Genomic DNA, 19,651 nt, shown 5'->3' on the forward strand with positions numbered 1-19,651 from the left:
TGGCGCATTTTATTATGATATCCAGTGGTTGAACTCGGCTGCTGATATAAATAAAGTGGCGAGCACTCTCCGTGACATTATATGTGGTAGATCGCAAAGAGATTTGATATTAAACCAAACCTATTGAACACGGAACATGTGCATACCATCGAGGCACGCAAGATTTGTAGTCTTATGGCAACGCTCCTGTGATTTATGTGGTATTGCAAGCAGAAGTGGTATACCACCAGGTGACCAGAACGTCCTTTACCTTCCTATTCTAAAATAACACTTAATTTTTTGGTCGTCTAAGTTGTGATGAGTGCCAACTTCTGTATCATCCAGTATGGTATTATAAATGCCAAGGTTATTTATTTATTTATAATACACACACAAGCTATTCTAAACTAAACGATATTAAGAAACAGATAACAGTATGTACAATGTGATATGCAGATAAAAAAGTATAAAAAGTTCTTAATCGTACTTAATAAAAAAAGTTATTAAACTTCTATCATTAGAATATTTCGTCACGATATGGTACAAAAATGTATTTGACTGTATTAAAAATTTCTATAAGCAATTATTCTAAATTATTTATTGTGCTAAGGGTTGCTTTCAAGTATTGGCCTGTATATCTTTAATAGCAAGACGAGATTTTTACGCTGCATCGCTGGCAGCTTCGCATGAGGCATTCCATCATTGTAGGTGGAACAGTGTGATGTGATTTAATACACCAGGTCACATTATAATGCCCTCTGCTATGGTTAGATGTCAACACTCAGTTTCAGATGGCTACTGCTCGTAGCATCACTTCAATAATGCCTTCACTGATATATTCCGAACCACCTATTAATCGTGCTACATTCCTGTCTGACAGGAATTTTTTTTAATGTAGAACGATCAAATTGTGTTACACTCCGCCCCGACAACCACAACGTTTGAGATAAAAATAAATACGATAGACGGCGCAGTATTGATTATCGGCGCTATTTTTCTCTTCGGAATAACAACAGTTATATTTCCACTACAACAGCATTGACACAATGTGGCTTAACACGAAATTGTGAGTTCACACCGAACACTACCTACGTGTTAGAAAGCAGGAGATACCTGCTACTGTTATAAATTTTATCATATTTATTGCACAACACAAAATATCGACAAAAATATTGCATCACCCTTGGACTGAAATTAATCCACTATTAAAGAAACTTATACTACATTTTTATCTTCTTTGTATCGAGCTTAGAAATATAAGACTTCACGGAGATCGATTCGATGAAAATTTATTACTTTAAAGTGGAAATGGTAAATGGTGGTTTAGTACAATATAATTTACCACTTTAATTAGCATATTGAATTTCATTATCTGGTATTTCAAAAAAGATTGGCAACAGTTTTTAGTCTGGGCCCTATTATTTTCTTGTTTTCTTTTACTATTCGGATATCATGGTTTTGCTCCATTCATCATTTCTTCTTACAGTATGTATCGGAAGTCATTTATTTTGGTTACTCCTTTATACGTTCGTACCTTCTTTTGTCAGATTGTCTTTCCATAGGCCCATAATTGGTAAAGATAAAATTACTAGAACCATTGTATTTATTTAACATTTTATATTACAACTATAATAAAAGAGAGAAATGCAAATTGCACCAAAAACACTTTATTCGATCGACAGACCATCAACTATAAAATAAATATTGTTTTTTTCTACCTCTTGGACTAGAAACTTAAGATGTCACCCGGGAGCCGTGGCTGCCTCTGTCCCTGACTGCTGACCCAAATTGAAAATTTGCATGACTAGTTAGTGTGGAAAATAATCAAAGAAAATCTCAATCGAAATAGAGCATGTTCATATAAATAAAAAGCTAATCATGTGGAAATTCCGCTACATTTGTAGTTTCCAAGAAGAAAACGTCTCAAACCTATTCAAATTAGTCATACTGTTCGTGTTAACATTTCTTCAATGAACTGATTATTAATTCATACTTCTTCCAAAATAATATGTTTAAACTACTTTGCAAAAATCCGCGAACAAAGTATTATCATATATATGTTACACGATATATTCGGTAAATTCACTCGGTTAAAAGAGGAACTAGGAAATAACAAGATAGAAAACGTATTAGTTAAAAAAAAACGTTTAACACCCCCCAACTGGATGATGGAATGATAATCGAGGAATGTTGGCTTCTAGCTTTTTTTTTCAAAATTGATTCCTTTAGAATTCTTTTTGATGTCATTTCTAATATACTTGACACTACCGCTTCGCAATCAAATCTTTTCAATTTTTCAAAGTTTGTCCTGTCTCATCTCTATTGTGGGATGCTTCGAATTATTCGAGTTAAATCTCGAATGTGAAATTCTCATTGAGAAACGAGTCATATTATCACTACATTGCAAAACAATAAGCATCGAATAAATTTTAAAATAATTGAAAACACCGAATGATTTTATCACAAGTTAGCAAATCAAAGACTGTTTCCCTGCGATTGGATTAAAATAGTCAGGAATTCGGTCAAACGTTGCATACGATGTTGTAACATACTCGTTTCAGAAAAATGTCTCCGGCTAGACCAGACCAGTTAACGCCGATGCAGCCATAACGCGTGTCTCCGAATGGGGCCTCCAGCCACATCGTCCGCCCGAACTGTGTCGATTGATTGCTGTTAGCTTCTTGCTCAATATCTTTAATGTGCATAAAAACATTTGGGCCAATTGTCTTCCGCTTTAAACTCGTAATGTATTTTTATAATAGATACTAGCTGACCCAGCAAACGTTGTATTGCCGATATTAAAATCGCGATACAAAAGTAACTGTTTATCGTAGATGGTTGAAAATTTGAAGTTGTATGTATTTTTTAATGCTGACTCATAATGAAACAAATTTAAAAAAAATACAAAACAAAATAAAAATTGCCGTGGACCACCCTATGTATTCATAACATATTCATCGGAAACAAACATCCATATTTGGATGTTTATTTCCGAGTCATGGATGTTTAGATGTATTTATTATGTATGTTTATATGAATTTATGTATGTTTAAGTAAGTATATTATTGTATTAAATATATCATTGTCTTGTAACCCATAACACAGGCTATATATGCTTAACTTGGGGCAAGATAATTTGTGTAAAGTGTGTCAATATTATTATTATTATTACCCTTAACATTTAGGGGGATGAAAAATAGATGTTGTCCGATTCTCAGACCTACCCAATATGCACTCAAAATTTCATGAAAATCGGTCAAGCCGTTTCGGAGAGTTCAAAGTTTAGCACCAGACCCGAGAATTTTATATATTGGATAATAGCACAGCAAATTTGTATTATTGAAGAAAAATAAATATAATTAAACAACAATAATAATTTTGAATTAATTTAAAATAATACTAATTTGAAAGTCTGTATTTTTGAACATTTTTAACTCAACAAGTTTCTAAGGATTGGATATTTGCACACGGTCAGTTCATAACTTAATTAAACACACATCCTCATGGTAATTTTTCTTCTTAACCACTGTGATAAATACACTAAGTTATGGGCAGAAACGCGAACTTAATCTATTATGTTAAAAATCCCAAAAAGCTACCAGAAAAAGTAATTTATTAAGAGGAAACATTGGAAGCCTATTTCATTCTAACCTCTTTTTTTTCTTAGTTTTTAGATCAAGATTATTTTCAAATAAAATGAATAATCACCATTATCTCTGACTCTCTGTTTTTCAACAAAAGCCTAAGGCTAATATAGACCCTTGTCTATAGGACCTTGTCCTTATTGAACTGATTAGTGTATCGCCCGCGAGAGTGCGACGCTTTAGAATTTTTAAATTTAAAAAGGGATCATCAGCTAACTTTTCCTCTTGAGGATAAGTATGGCCGAACACTAGTTTACGCTAGAATTTTAACAGAGTTCACATAAACATTCCGCGAGTCTATTGAAAATATATACAGCTGAAGAATCCTTCACTACATTATTCCTTCGAAATGAATGTGTATATTAAAAATTATCACTTCTGTAATTACGGACTTACGTATTGTAATAAATATCATACCAGATTAACATATCTAGGTGGCCTATGACGTTATCAATAGATAATTACATTTAAAATAACATTTGTGTGTCCTCTAACACTTCATCAATTTATACCTACATACTATAATTTCATGCCAAATAGAAAGAAGCTAAAAAGACGAACGATAATAAAAGCTTGTAAAAGGACGCACGTACATAAACGGACGAATGCGCGGATCTTGAAAATTGTCACTGAATGCGCAGAAATAAAAAAAGGTCCAACCGTTAACTCTCATCACTTCCACCTTCGGACGACACGCCACAAGTTAGGATATCATCCCCACCATCTGGATGTGTGGCGGACTCCACAGTGCGGTTTTCAAGGAGCTTTCTTCCTCGTACTACGAAGCTGTGGAATGAGCTTCCTTGTGCGGTGTTTCCGGGACGATACGACATGGGTACCTTCAAAAAAAGCGCGTACACCTTCCTTAAAGGCCGGCAACGCTCTTGTGATTCCTCTGGTGTTGCAAGAGAATGTGGGTGGCGGTGATCACTTAACACCAGGAGACCTGTACGCTCGTTTGTCCTCCTATTCCATTAAAAAAAATATAAGATGGGTAAGGCTCTTGTGATTCATCTATATATATAATATGGGCTACGGTGATCACATACCATCAGGTGACCCGTGTGCTCGTTTGTCCTCATTTTCCATAAAATAAACTTTAAAAACTAGGTATTGGTTTTATTAGCATCCTGTCAAAGACTGAGAATAAATGCTTAAAGCCAGAAATCGCCAAAACACATACAATTTAAGGAGAAGAAAATATCGCGAGAAATAAAGAGACTCTCGCTGGGACTCATTTATGTTCCTTCATTCCTGACGCTTGGTGCTTATTGTCGATATATAGGTTATGCCCTAAAACCATTCCCTCGCTTGATCAAATTGCTGGCTATCCCGAAACGAAGGTTGTTAAGTGGAGAATTATCGTTTTCACCGATGAAACACATGTTGCACAGTATTAATGGTAAACACAGTACATATATTATAATATAACTTATAAACTCTGTTAATATTTATATATATTTACCTAACTCAAGGCCCCAAAACTAATTAATGATAATAATATAATAATAAAGCCTTTATTAATGATTTTCCATTTGATTTCTACATTTTAGTGTTAGTATGTTAGTACGGTTAGTCGATAAACATGATTATTTTATTATTAACTTTTATGTTAGTAAGTTATAATGCATGCACTATGTTAGTTTTCTTGATTATTTTCAAATGGATCCCAGTTGGGTAAAGGCCTCCTCCATTCCTTTCTATTTTTTCCTTTTTCGAGCCAGTTAGTTCCGCCAATCTCTCTAATCTCATCGGTCCACCTTTTATGTGGTCTGCCCACATTTCTCTTTCCTACAGGTCCCTTCCATGTTGTGGAACCCATCTTATCAATACATAACTTATCATCGCGCAATAAAATTTTCTGCTAGTTTTGTCCTACAATTATAATCATTCTCTTTGTTTAATTATGAATTATTTATGATCGGCATTAATTATGCTCTCTACTTTAAATTGAAAAACCCAACCTTGGGATGCAGATGTCTATGGGCAGACTTTTTCACTTAACATCAGATGCCCGACCCTCTAATATAATATATATATACTCATATATATAAGAAAAAGCTTCACTTTTAGGGCTTCGTACCGGAAGGGTGACCAACAGGCTGAGTGCATTACAATGATTACGCTATCCTCATAAAGAGTATGTATTACTGTTGTGATACCAAATAATAAAATGGCGAATTAAAAATATCCGGCATGCAAGTAAATAAATAAAAATTATTAAACTATATGAAAAGTACGTTGTATTATATCTTGACATGTTTTATGATTTCTGAAACCGCTTACAAATTAATAAATAATTTATTATTAATTAGTCATAAATTAGTTTCTCTTTTTTATTTTTATGTCAACAGGAAATTTATTTTAAATAATCATCCGTAAATGATTAGAAGTGAAAATATATTTCTATAAAGAAAAACAAACTTTATCAATTTTCTTGAACACGAAAACACTTTTCCCGCGATAGAAAAAACGTTTAACGCAACATTAATTAGTGCTGTGAATCAACGTAATTTTGGAAAGTGGCGATGTATGATCACGCAACTTGCGAACCTACTAGGGTTGCCGCCTGCACTTTATGATTTATCTTATCTCTCTTTTTATACATTACAAACAACGGATTTTGTTCTGTCATAAAAATACACTCAATGACATAAAATAAATAAGTAAAAAGTGTTTTGGATACGACGTACTGCCAGTTTCTGAAATATTTTGTGACGTCACAACACAACGTGGTGATTGATAGTGTTTAGAGCGAGCCTCTGAGCGGTGCGCGATTTTCTTGTAATAAAAACTGATATATTTCTATACAAATTCGCTACTGGCTTAGACTAAAGAAATAAAGAACGTGAATTACATTAACTAAGCTATTATTAGGTATATACCTAATGATGTTATAATTATATAGAACTAGTAGGTAACCCTTGAATGATAAATTAGATGGTATAAGGTGTGAAGAATAGAAGCCTTGATCTTTTTAACAAAGTGTTGCAAGCCAACACTGACCTTGGCTTCTACCTATTTTTACATTATTTCATACTATTTAATAAAATACGCCTGAGTTTGCTATCCTAGTCAAGTTAATATTGAGTTTAATTATAAAAAGGAAAAATACATACTTATATACAATTTTTTTTTAAATATTAGCATAGAAGTATATGATATTTTTTAAATCTGCCATGATCTTTCACGAATTCGGACCTTGTGTATAACAGTATAATTACGATTAAAAAGCTGATAACGGAAGCAACCCTAGTGCCGATTAAACGGACGTTATCCATAACAGGGACTATTATACTGTTGCCACAATATCACTTTATTAAATTACTTTATTATATTTCAAGTGCCTATTCAAACATGATGAAAGTATAGTACATCAAAACCGTTTATGAATAATTCCTTCCACGTTCTTAGAAATTAAAATTTTGTTGCATTAAATAATTAATTATTCAGATCAATACCTAAAATATATATTCACGTTCTTAAATCAATAAGTTTGTCACATGAAGAGTATCTCTTATCAAACTTGTTTTTACTGTAGGTACTTATTTATAAACTTTTGCTTTTTTCAAAAGCTTTTTTCCGATTTTCAGCAAAGGTTCCATGGTTGCGCGTCTACAAACAAGGGAAACAACTACATACTTAGTTAACAAAAACAAAAAATAATTCGAAGAATATTTGAGATCGCAATTATATATTAACCTATAATTATGAATTAAAATTGTATATATCTTATATTTATTATTTATGATAAGCAATTTTTATTTTCTCAATTATAACACGTATTATAACAATCAAGAAATATCTAGAACAAATATATGTTAACACAGCTATGTGTTTTGTCAATTCGCATAATACAAAATGCCGACTTCAGCAGAAGACGACTCTACGAGACAATCAACATGCGCCGGCGCATCAAGATCCCCAGTGTTCTTAAAACATCATAACAAATCACAATATGTACTTTACATAAAATAGCTGATGCCAATGACATCATCTGAGTGGAAAATGAGTTCCTAAATGATTAAAATTATTATAGTAGGTTTATACCTACGCGTTATCGCCTACCCCGAACTTCTGACACAAGGTAATAAGAAGAAAATCAGTTAAGTCATTAGGAATTAATTTCCAAACCACTAATAGTGCCCATATGCGTAAGCTGAATTATTACAAATTTAGTTTTTTCAGTTTTTCACTACAACTCTAGAGGATTAGCAGTTTTTGTATGTTAACATTTTTCCAACCTCACAGAAAGATACATTGATCTGAGACACAGATTTTTTTGTTACATAGTAAAATAACTTCCATTACTTGAATACTACAATATTACACACTAGCCTCTTGATAATATATATGCAAATTTAATTTTATATCACTGCTATAGTTTCTGGCTTCTTTATAGGTTGTTGAACACACAGCAATATTGCTTAAAAAATTATTCAATGAACAGTTTTTCCCTTTTTCTAACGAATCGCAACCCCTTTGCGGTTGAAATTTCGTAAAATCCGTTATTAGCTGACTCGATGAAAGAAATATTTTAACCAAACCACAAGTCTGCCGGCCCTGTGGTACCAGAGATATAATTAAAATAATATGTATAGATACAAGATAGATATAACAAATAAAATCGCGTGTAGTTATACATATATACCTAACTAGATTTGAGGAGCAAAAAGCATTGATTCGAGGGCCAAGAGCAATTCGACAAGCCAAAATAATAAACTAACAACACATACGAATGTTTCAAATTTAGTTTTAAAAAATCAAATGATTTCTTTGTGAAAAAATAACATTACTTACATTTTATTAAATTTATTTCCGGCTATCTATAAAATATTTTATAATATCTTTTGTGAAAGTATTATGCTGCATAAAGACATCTTTTATCGCAACTAGGCCGTGTCCCCGACGATATTGACGAAATCACCAATTATATATAAAAAAAGAAATACCGAAGAATGAAAGTAAATCGCCCTTTCAGCGGTGCGTGAGTGATTCGAGAATCGGCATAGAAGGGGAAGATTTCATACAATTTATTGTTAAAATCTTTTTTAATCAATTCCATAAAATTTTCCATCCGTCACTTTGTGTTAGCTAGAACAGTATTTAAAATCATAAGCACATTCGTACATTTCTCGTATATTTATCTAGAAAGAATGATCGTACAAATTACTTACCAGTGGGAGGCTCCTTTGCACAGGATGCCGGCTAGATTATGGGTACCACAACGGCGCCTATTTCTGCCGTGAAGCAGTAATGTGTAAGCATTACTGTGTTTCGGTCTGAAGGGCGCCGTAGCTAGTGAAATTACTGGGCAAATGAGACTTAATATCTTGTCTCAAGGTGACAGGCGCAGTTGTAATGCCGCTCAGAATTTTTGGGGGTTTCAAGAATCCTGAGCGGCACTTTTTTCTTTCACAGCGGCGTTTTAAGCAAACATTGAGAGATGACTAACTACTATCGGAATTTCGAATAAACGAGAAATATACTAGGCTCATAATAGACAATTAATAGATGTCGTTACACAACTTCGCAAATGTTGGTAGATGTTTTACCTGGTAGGATATAAATGTTATGAAGGTATTTGCTAAATGTCCATCGAACCTACACTTTTATCAAAATGTATAAATAACAAAAAAAAATTTTCACTTTTTGAATAATGTGCGCGAAAAGCAATTACACAACAAATGAAGTTACTTAATATGTATGTATATTACATGTTTCGACCATTTTTTAGGTTTTCACCGTCAATCAGTTTCTTTCACCGAATAGCCCCTTAAGTAAGATTGAAGAAGAAGAATATAGTAGTAGTGTGGTAGGTTAGTGTTAATTTTGGAAAGTAGACCAAACCCTGTCATGTGCTCGTAATATGTACGTATAATAAATATTCATTGTATTCTGAGGAATAGGGTAGGATAATTAATATAGCATATTAAGTAACTTTTACCACTGACAGGCAACAGTAGTACCTACCACCAATTATATTTAAAAGGTTCAAAATAATTATTTATTTAGAACGCAATGAGACAGTTATTTCAGATGACAAACACTATCTGTTTACTTTTTTCATAATGTTATAATCACGCCGTCCTTTTAACATCATTTCAATGTGTCAGTCTATTTCGGCAGTTTTGTGAGCACATAACAAACTGAAATTTTATTATGAATTGTTGCTGAAATTATGAAAGAAAAAGCTATAGAAAGAGCCTGCATATCGCAGGCAGCGTTGTAAGAAGTGTAATCATTGGAAGATAAGTCATACATAATGACAGCCACGTCGATTAGGAGTTATGAGTTTATTGTATAATGAATACGATATTGAACTAATGCCTGTTATTTCGCGTCAACTCGCGATATAGTTTGTTTATATAAGTCATTAGACACTTCGTAGCAAAGTTTTTGTAATAGAATTAAGAGTATCTTATAATATAACAGAAAACCAGATATTTAGCAAAAGGCTTCTGAAGCGACTTCGTCCGCGATATTCGGGCTGCATACTTAACGAAAAACCATTACTACCGAACGGCACAGTTTAAACTGCACTGTTTTCGTTACTAGAAAATTGTACGATTATTCATTCGTTGAGCTTTCGCTTCAAACGCATCGTGCGTTATCAGTTGTTGGTTTATTATTCTCTATAAAAAAGCAAAAGGGAGAAAAAATCAATAAAAAGAATTGTTTACTCAAAATAGGTGCCAGAAGTAGCTGATCGCTACCTTAGTGCAAAAGAATTTGATAATACCTAAATATACATGTAGTCCAAATATCACGTTTTATTAAGTCAAATAAATGATGACTGGCACACGTTACGATCATCAATCCCGATTGCCTTATACTAAGTTTCATACTGCTCCGTTCAACTTTACTGTACCTGCAGTAAGATAAAATCTGACAATATGTACTGTTTTTCTCATATCGCTACAGTTTAAACTGTACCATCCAATCGTTTTTCGTAACTTTTGTAGCAGGCATTAAATTCGTATTGCGCACCCCTCGGAGCCCTAAAAATTTCAGGACAAAATGTTCCAATCCTTTTCTGTAGCAATTTCATTATGATCGGTAGTGCGTGAAAGCGACAGAAACAAACTCAGATGTGCATTTATAAAATTATAATTTCAAAAAAATTGTTGATCCGATCTGTACTAAACTTAGATCATATTTAGTAATGTATAGTCTAGTGGAACTTTTAAGTTTCCTTTATTCATCTAAATCGGTCCGTTTTATAGTCCAATGACTCGAATAATATATGATAGACCTGATTTTACGTTTATTTTTTTAGGTGCTCACGTTGAGTTTCGTTTATGAGACGTGGCAGCCTTTAAATTGGCCGGTGCGTGGATTGTTAAACGAGTTTTCTTAAATAAATAAAAACCTTTGTAAGGATATACCAGCTATTTATAAAGTTTTTGGCTTCTGTTATATCAAGACTCATTCGAAATGGTGGATATTATATCAAATGAATTTCATCGGATATTTGATGTAGAAATAAAACTCGGATATTGAATGAGTGTACAAATATTCATAGTAGAGTCAACCTTCGGCTGCGAACCTATGACTGTTCCTATGTTTATTTATTGTTAGTAATACAAGACACGCGGATACAGCTTGCGTAAGGCATTGTTCACTTTCAACACTGAGAGGTTTATAATGATGTCATGATCACGAAACGACACCTAGACGAGCTTCTATAATAGTATCTGCTACAAAATATATTTTGTCTAATGCTGATATTTATATAACATAAAATATGTGAGATTGTTTGTTTTATTAATTGTTAGATCTTTCACGCCTTAACTAATTGAGCAAACATCAAGCAGTTTTGTTGGAGGACCACAATACGAATTGTAGGTCAAGTCCACATGTAACGGACAACTGGAGTATGAGATACCTATATATATATACGAGTTCTCATTTGGAATTACAATCACACTTACTTGTGTAGATGATAGCTTTATAATATTTTTCAGAAATAATGCACTTTAATGTAGGTACCTTTCAGTAATATCAACGCTATTAGAACATACAGTTTTAGTAACTAGAGCATACTATAACTATTGATCAAGATCCTATGATTGCAAGATCTTACTTACGTTATAAAGCTGAAAATTTGAAACAGCGTTAACTTCGAATTAACATATTTGGAACATATGGATAAGTTAATATTACCGAATAGTCTATATACTCACAAATTCATGAAGAATGTTAAAACGATATCTCAGCAATAGTTTCCATAAAAACAAAGCTTACGAGGCATTACCGTGCAGCCCTTACATTTATTTCGCCGGGCAATAAGTCATAAGTGCCGACTTGTTAAATGGTCGGTAAAGTGGGACAAGCGAGGTTCGGGGGTCGCTGTGGCCATTCTTATTAGTTATTACTCTGCGGAGAATGCTTGTAGCAAACAGTACCCTGCCACCTTTCACCCGTCGATTCTATAGTTCATGTTATGAATCACGAACACAAGCGAGGTCAAAGTTCAACTGTACCAAACACGACCCATAAATAGAACCTTTGTTTTAAGGAGTATTGTACTCATAACAAGGTAATTCAGAATTAATATATTATTATGTATTTAGACAACTTGTATAACACGAATAAAAACGGGCTATGTAGATCGTAAATATGCAGTCTGTTTTATGGACAGGCACATAAACGAATTCGTAGATATTAAACTAATCTGTGTCTATTTTGCTATAGCAGAGTTTATTTCCCTAAAGAACCTAAAAAGGTGTTTGATATCCTCAAAGGTATTCATTATTTATTAATTAGGTGTTATACCTGCAGAGATCGCATGCTTTGAACTTATGAAGGCACTATTATTAGGCTTAATTTTATTTATGCCTTTTAATATTTTTTGTACAACGTTTACAATGGCGATCTCTCACGAGCCACTAATTTTTATAAAAGCTGGACCTAATATTCAAACTCTCAAAATTTGCTCTCTCTCTGTGAAAATAAACTTAGTAGGTATGTCAAATTATTTAACTGTGTATGACCGACATGACTTTGACTAACAATTTACTTACTTCTTACACCCGTTAGTCTAACTCAACCTGACATTGGCTAATTTATGATGTCCTTTCTACAAAAACATTGTTGTAAGAATAGAATACAAGACTTATATTACCCGCGTTCTAACGTGTTATATTATCTTTATAAGATATACACAAATTTATGTTATTAGAAAAAGTGACGAAGATTTTACCTTTTTCACGTGATACTATATGATACGCCTCACATATTACAATGCAGTGCCGCTCAAAATTATAAAAAATCCAAAATTTTGAGTACCAATTTCATTAGCTCGGCCTATGAATAAGAAAAATAAAAACGGTTGCAAATTATTTCTTCACAACAGGGAATAGCATCCTTGTGGAGCTAGCTGCCATCCCGCGCGTAGAAAAGGTCCTTTGGCGTAACTGGAAGATTAGAACACTACTGTACTGTACCAACAAAATTTATTATACAGCTCTATATGGAGTTACTCTTCTGGTGTCAGTGTGGTTGTGCGACCATATCGGACGCGTCATGACTCTGGTGTCTAGTTTGGTAACTTACGGACACCAGGATGGCGTGAGCTTAGGATTAACTATCGTTGAAGAACTAGGATGGAAGCTTTAACTTACCTTTGTAACTATACATATTTTAAACAAAAGTAATAAGTCTACTGAAGACTGAATGTTCTTTTTTTTAAGTCAGGCAAATTCCGTTACTTCTATAAAAAGGATTGGAACCTTTATACATAACGTAGTAATAGAAAACCTAATGCATTATCAATGTAACAAAAATCGAATGAATGTATAATTCACACTTAGACCTTTTTATTGATACACTAAAGGGCATTTAAATAGAATTAAAGAATGTAACAATATGTAAGTAAATACTTATAATATTTAGTGGATTGTGAATAAGTTTGAATACCTATATCCGGGTTGATGACCCCAGACGCACGACTGACTTACCTTACTGAAAATATTCTTAATCGACACAGTGACTGTCGATTTTGCTCAATAAACTTTTTCTAAACCGTTTGTACTTAGGCTGAACGAGTCGAGTTTTTACTGACGTTTTTTTATTCGAAACAATTATACAACTCTACTTACGAAATACGGTTTTAAAGAGAATACTTTTTAATTACCGAAAAAAAGTCTGGGTTGTTCAATGTAAAGATTGTAAACATGCAGATCTGCCTGCGATAATTACAGACATAATAATATAGGGAGGCGACGGCTGGTCTATGAACGTGAACGGGTGCTGCTAGTGATGATGTATGATCCTGCTACCAGAAACTCTGGTTCCTGTTTTTAAAATTAAAGTTGGTATTTAATATATTTATATTTTTTATATATTAGTATTTAATATATTTATATTTTTTATTATATAGTATATACTTTTATAACCGCTAGTAAAATGCTCAAATAATATTTTTATTTTTTACTATACTTCATACTGTGTGTGGATATATTCATCTACAACTGTGCTGAACAACTCTTCTATTTTTATATAGATAACTAGCTGACCCAGCAAACGTTGTATTGCCGATATTAAAATCGCGATATAAAAGTAACCGTTGACCGTAGATGGGTGAAAATTTGAAGTTGTATGTATTTTTTAATGCTGACACATAATCAAACAAATTAAAAAAAAAAGTAAGAAAAATTTAAAAAAAAATCGTGGACCACCCGTAACATTTAGGGGGATGAAAAATAGATGTTCTTCGATTCTCAGACCTACCCAATATGCACTCAAAATTTCATGAGAATCGGTCAAGCCGTTTCGGAGGAGTTCAAAGTTTAACACCATGACACGAGAATTTTATATATTAGAGATTATTACTTCCTAATTTTTTGTTTGTGTAAGGCATAGTGTATTTGGCGTCAAAGTATTTTTGTTGCATCACTTTACATAAACAATTATAAATAACTTGTAAAACGATGTTGATTAAAAGAGTTTCTTAGACAGCAATAAATTTCTTGCCACATCTGTTCGTTTAAGCTCAACCTATTCCGATGTTGTGGTAGTTAATTAGTACAAGAAAGAAAACTTTTGACATTGATAAGAGTAATTTACTTGAACTAAATGAATAAAGTGATTGTGATTTTATTAAGACTTATTAATGAAAGTTGAAATTGTACTTATGACGATTTTGAGCTCTCAAAGTCTGATAAAGGTTAAATAAAATCCTATTTAATAAATTTTTAAACCGCAATAACTTTTGAATGAATACACCGCAGTTTTCAGTCGATCGGTAAAGCCGTTTAAAAACTATTCCAAACAACACATTGAGATTTTTTTTGTTTCATAGTTGTTTTGAAATTTCTCAAAATCTACTAAAATAGCGATCTCTTCCTGGCAACCTTAGGATATATAGTTAAGTATATATTATGGATTTAGGATTTCCTGCGAATAGTTAAAAATATAAAAGTACCTACTTCTTAAATAAAATAATAAAATCGATTGATATCCACTAAACTAGATTACTAATTAGTTCCAATATCAATGTAAACCACTATTACGTCGAGCAAGGCGACACTCTGAGGAAGGAGTATCGAGTGGTATCGACGCGTCACGCGTGTAACTTCCTCGTCGGTCGCGATTCTTTCTAATAATTATATGGCTCAATCCAATGCCATTAAAATTAAAATGAATTCTACAAGTCAAGTACTACATAAACGCCACTTTAATTTTTTTAAGTCAGCTCTCGACCGACGACTATGAACATCACTGGGTGGTGGTAGGTAATTCACAATAAATCGATTTAAAGTAACACTTCGACTTCTTATTCCTATTAAAATTTTAAAAATTTCAGCAAGTTTTTACTTAAGTACTGTGAACTGTTAATTATTATTAATTTTTGCATAATCCGCAGAACGACTCAGCGCCTGCACGAAAAACAGGCTGACTATTTTAACATAATGGAACAGTATGACGAAGATTAAATTATTAAAACTTTCGTGAGATATAATTTACATATTTATTAATACGGCTTTACTCGCGCTTTATTGGTGTGGGTACCGACTAGTTTTGGACCATTCCCGTCTCTTACCGCGGACTTGAGCTCGTAGTGCGCGGCTGGATAGAGACCCACTACACTCACCCTGGTATTGTTTTCGAATGGTCCGAAACTAGTCGGTACCCACACCGATAAAATGTGAGTAAAGCCGCACCTATTAATAAATAAATATCGAAGATTGTTATGAAGGAGAATACCTGATAACCCTCAACAGAACGCCTTAGCGGATCACACGATATAATTTGTTTCTCATACCATTCTTCCGCATAGGCATTCGTACGAAATAAATAACGTAGTTCTATTCCGGTTGTCATAACAACACGTGGATACTTCCCCAGGATGTGTAAACAATGCTAAACCAGCATCGGACCCCAATGCTGATAATGCCGCAAGTGCAACCAACGGGTTCGTGTCTCGTCAATTAATGTCAGCAATTCACGAGTGCAGCCGTGCGTTACACCAGTGGGCCACGGAAACAACGCTCCACATAGATAATGAACCAACATACAAACATCACGACACTCGACATCGCTCAAGCTCCTTGTAATTACCACGCGCCTGCCTGCTCCGACTCATCTTTTAACGATTATTAATACTTAGGCTTAATGAGCGACAAATCTGTTTAAATAAGAAATTTTCGATATTGCATTTTTCGAATGTCTTGTTCCTATATGTATGTACGTACCTTAATGTTTTAATTTAAATTTAAAAAAAAAAAACAAATTAAATTAACATTATTATATTTTTATATAATTGTCTGATTGAACCGAGTTAATGCATTTAAAATTGTTTATTAAATTAAAATAAAGTCTTTCAGTAGAATGTTACATCTACAATATTTAAGGTACATCCCCTCCATGTGGCATAACCGTGGGACGGCCTCTATATAAGGGTGGGTAAACGGACCAGAAGCTACCTACTGCAGCATGCGGCTGTAGTATAAAGAGGCTGTGCGTTGCAGTTTCTTGCGAAAAGCGTGGCTATAGGGCCGGACAACAACATGATGCGGGTAGAATATCTCATTCTGCCGTAACTTGCAGATGATGATCCATCATCAATCAACCACAAGTATTTCTTGATGGAAAGGGCCTGTTTTCTACCTTTAATTAGTGAACTTAACAATTGAATCGAGATAATAATATGTACTTGGCACTGTATCATTTACCGCAAGTCCAATTATACCACAGTTGCACAACAATCGGCAGCAGCACGACTCCAAGTCGTTCGGCACAATACAGGTAGGTAGTTTGAGTCTCAAGTACAATGCAGCGGAGTTCGCTAACAGGGTCGTTGGCTACGCATTTTACGAACTCGTTACGGTACAATCTGACCTCCGAAACGTATTACTGGTCTCTCACGAGTGATACCGGCCGCTGGAGCGCCGCGCCACGCACGCACGCATAACGAATAACAATTGAATCGTGGGAAACCACTGACAAATATAAGGCCTATGAAACTAAATCACCTTCATGACTGTAAACACTCTAATGTTATGAAATAAGCTATTGTAGCAACAGAGGTATTCAATTATTATATTCATATGCAATAAGGTACATACTTCTATCATCTGTTACAAATAGATTAATTATTTGTGTGTCAAAACTGTCAAATATTAACCCGAAAAATGAAAAGTCTCTCATGGATTTGCAGTAAGAGAAAAATGGTTAAACAAAAACTTTTCATATGAATGCTGCTTTAACAATGAGAGATTTATGATTGTTTTGTATAATATATGCATGTCCGGGATTGGACTTGTAAATGCAGATGAAGTTGCGGTATAGGTTATATTGGGTTTTTACAATCACTTATTGAAAGTCAGAATCTAGCAAGCATTCGAAAGGATATATATCTTAGATTTAAGAAGAAAGCCAGACATCTCTTTTTTCACATCAAATTGCTATACAATTAAATTTATTGATTAATTCAATAGCCTGGGGGTTATCAGTCCATTCACAAGGTGTGATATCATTTACACTTAAGTGACAGAAATATTTGTAAAAGCGTACATATCTAAAGACTCAAATTAGTGGAAAGTGTATAATTATAGAACTAACAATAAACATTGTGTATACAGTTACTGGTGTCCTTTCTATATAAGTTGTCAATGAAGAAGCATCGGTTGAACTTGACAGTAAATCACATTCCAGTCTTGTAAAGATTTACCAACTATGGTATTATGCAATAGGCAATTCAAATCCACAAATGATGGTATTTTGTGTTGTCTTGTAGAATAAAACCAAACATAAATTAGCTTGGCAATTCTGTGAAAATAACAATAAAACAATGAATTAATAAAATATGAAATATATAATATACTGTATGTTTTTATTAGCATGCATTATTGTTTAACAAAAAACTTTAAACAACAAAGGACTTAATTCAAACATTTCCAATCATCAAACAAATTTGAGGCAAGTGTAGTACTGAAATAGTTTTTTATTTAATTAATAATCAAGTCTATGATGAAAAAAAAGAGATATATACATTATAAACAATATATTATGTGTGAGGGTAAAAGAATATTGTTATGTTGGAATTGTTTCTTAATATAATATGTATAGCAGGTATATAATATGTAGAAACCCAATTACAAAATATCCTCCTACAGTAGTAAATGTTATTGTATATTTTATGCAAGTTTTAGTGCAATGAAAACTTGCAGATTGCAGTGATTATCATCTTTATATATATAAATTATGTGACATATTGTTTGTCCGCAATGGACTTCTAAACTAATGAACGGATTTTAATGGGGAATACTTCATAGAGTACAGTTTTGTCCAACTTGAGAGATAGGATAATTTTTATTTCGATTTGGGACCCATAATTATTTTTATTTTCAATATTTGTTTTGTATGGTCATATTTTCTATAAGAGAATTTAGTGACACACGGTTTGACAGTACCACTGTGAAACAATTTCATTATAACAACAGGGAGCATTTTTTATTAAATAATTCTTGATGTTTTGAAATATTATTGGCAAATAGAACACCATTGGCAAATTCCTATAAAACAGTATTTTTTTATTAACTACAGAACAATGTCTGTTGGGTCAGCTAGTCTATATATATCAAAGTCAAATGTACTTTATTCAATTTGGATTAAAATAAAAGGCTTTTGAATCGTCACTATAAATATTTCTTTTAAACTACTGAATCTAACATATATTCGGCAAAAGTCCAGCTCATGAGAAGAACATTCAAGAAACTCAACAGCCACTCTTAAGAATCAATAGAGTATTTTATAATGGCTTTGATATTCAAAACAAATTAGTTTGTAAGGTGCTGCATGCAATATATGGATGTCCTTTAGCTTTAACAAACACTTAAACTCAGTTAGAATTATTCACCATGTGAATTTATAATATTATTTTAGAAAATGTGATCATTTTATTATTATACTCAATTACCTCACATTTTGTTTCTAGACCCAATTCAGGATTCTACAAACAAAGTCAAAGGCACACACTAGTTCTTGTAGCTCCCTTGACTTGGTTCAGTTTGAAATTTATAAATTGTAAATTACTGGTTACATATAGTAAGTGAAAAACTTTTGCGGAAAAGTCTATTTTAAAATTATTTTAATTCATGAAGGGATTTTTTCAAATCAAATACAGCCCTTGTTACTTTGTGATAAATATATACACATGTATTTAAAAAAAAGGAATGATCAAACTCTATTAATAGCTACTTGATAAGATTTAATAGTCTTTGAAATAGTAGACATAATATGTACATATTTCTAGAAAAACCCAAATCTAACCTATTTATAATATTTAATATAGATATTCAAATATCTTTATAGAAAATATGATTTTAAAATTACTTGTTGATACAAAACTCTGTGTCTGTATTAGTTTCCAATCAGCCTCTTTGAAAAATATCACCACAAGGCAATTAACAAAATATTTTTTTGAAGAAAAAGTAGTGTAATGAAACAATTACTTTGATATGGTTTTTTTAAATAAACATAAATAAAAATTACAATGTTACTGACAATTTAATTAAGTTACT

The 19,651-nt window shown here is 32.9% G+C and overlaps 1 protein-coding gene across 1 annotated transcript in view; it reads right to left on the reverse strand.

Moving 5' to 3' along the window:
• LOC126979967 (serine/threonine-protein kinase 26) overlaps window positions 1–19,651 on the reverse strand; it is a 127,611-nt gene that overhangs the window by 106,867 nt on the left and 1,093 nt on the right. The gene's annotated exons all lie outside the window — the stretch shown is intronic.

This window comes from Leptidea sinapis, chromosome 4 (assembly GCF_905404315.1).
Source record: "Leptidea sinapis chromosome 4, ilLepSina1.1, whole genome shotgun sequence".
Lineage (NCBI taxonomy): Eukaryota > Metazoa > Arthropoda > Insecta > Lepidoptera > Pieridae > Leptidea > Leptidea sinapis.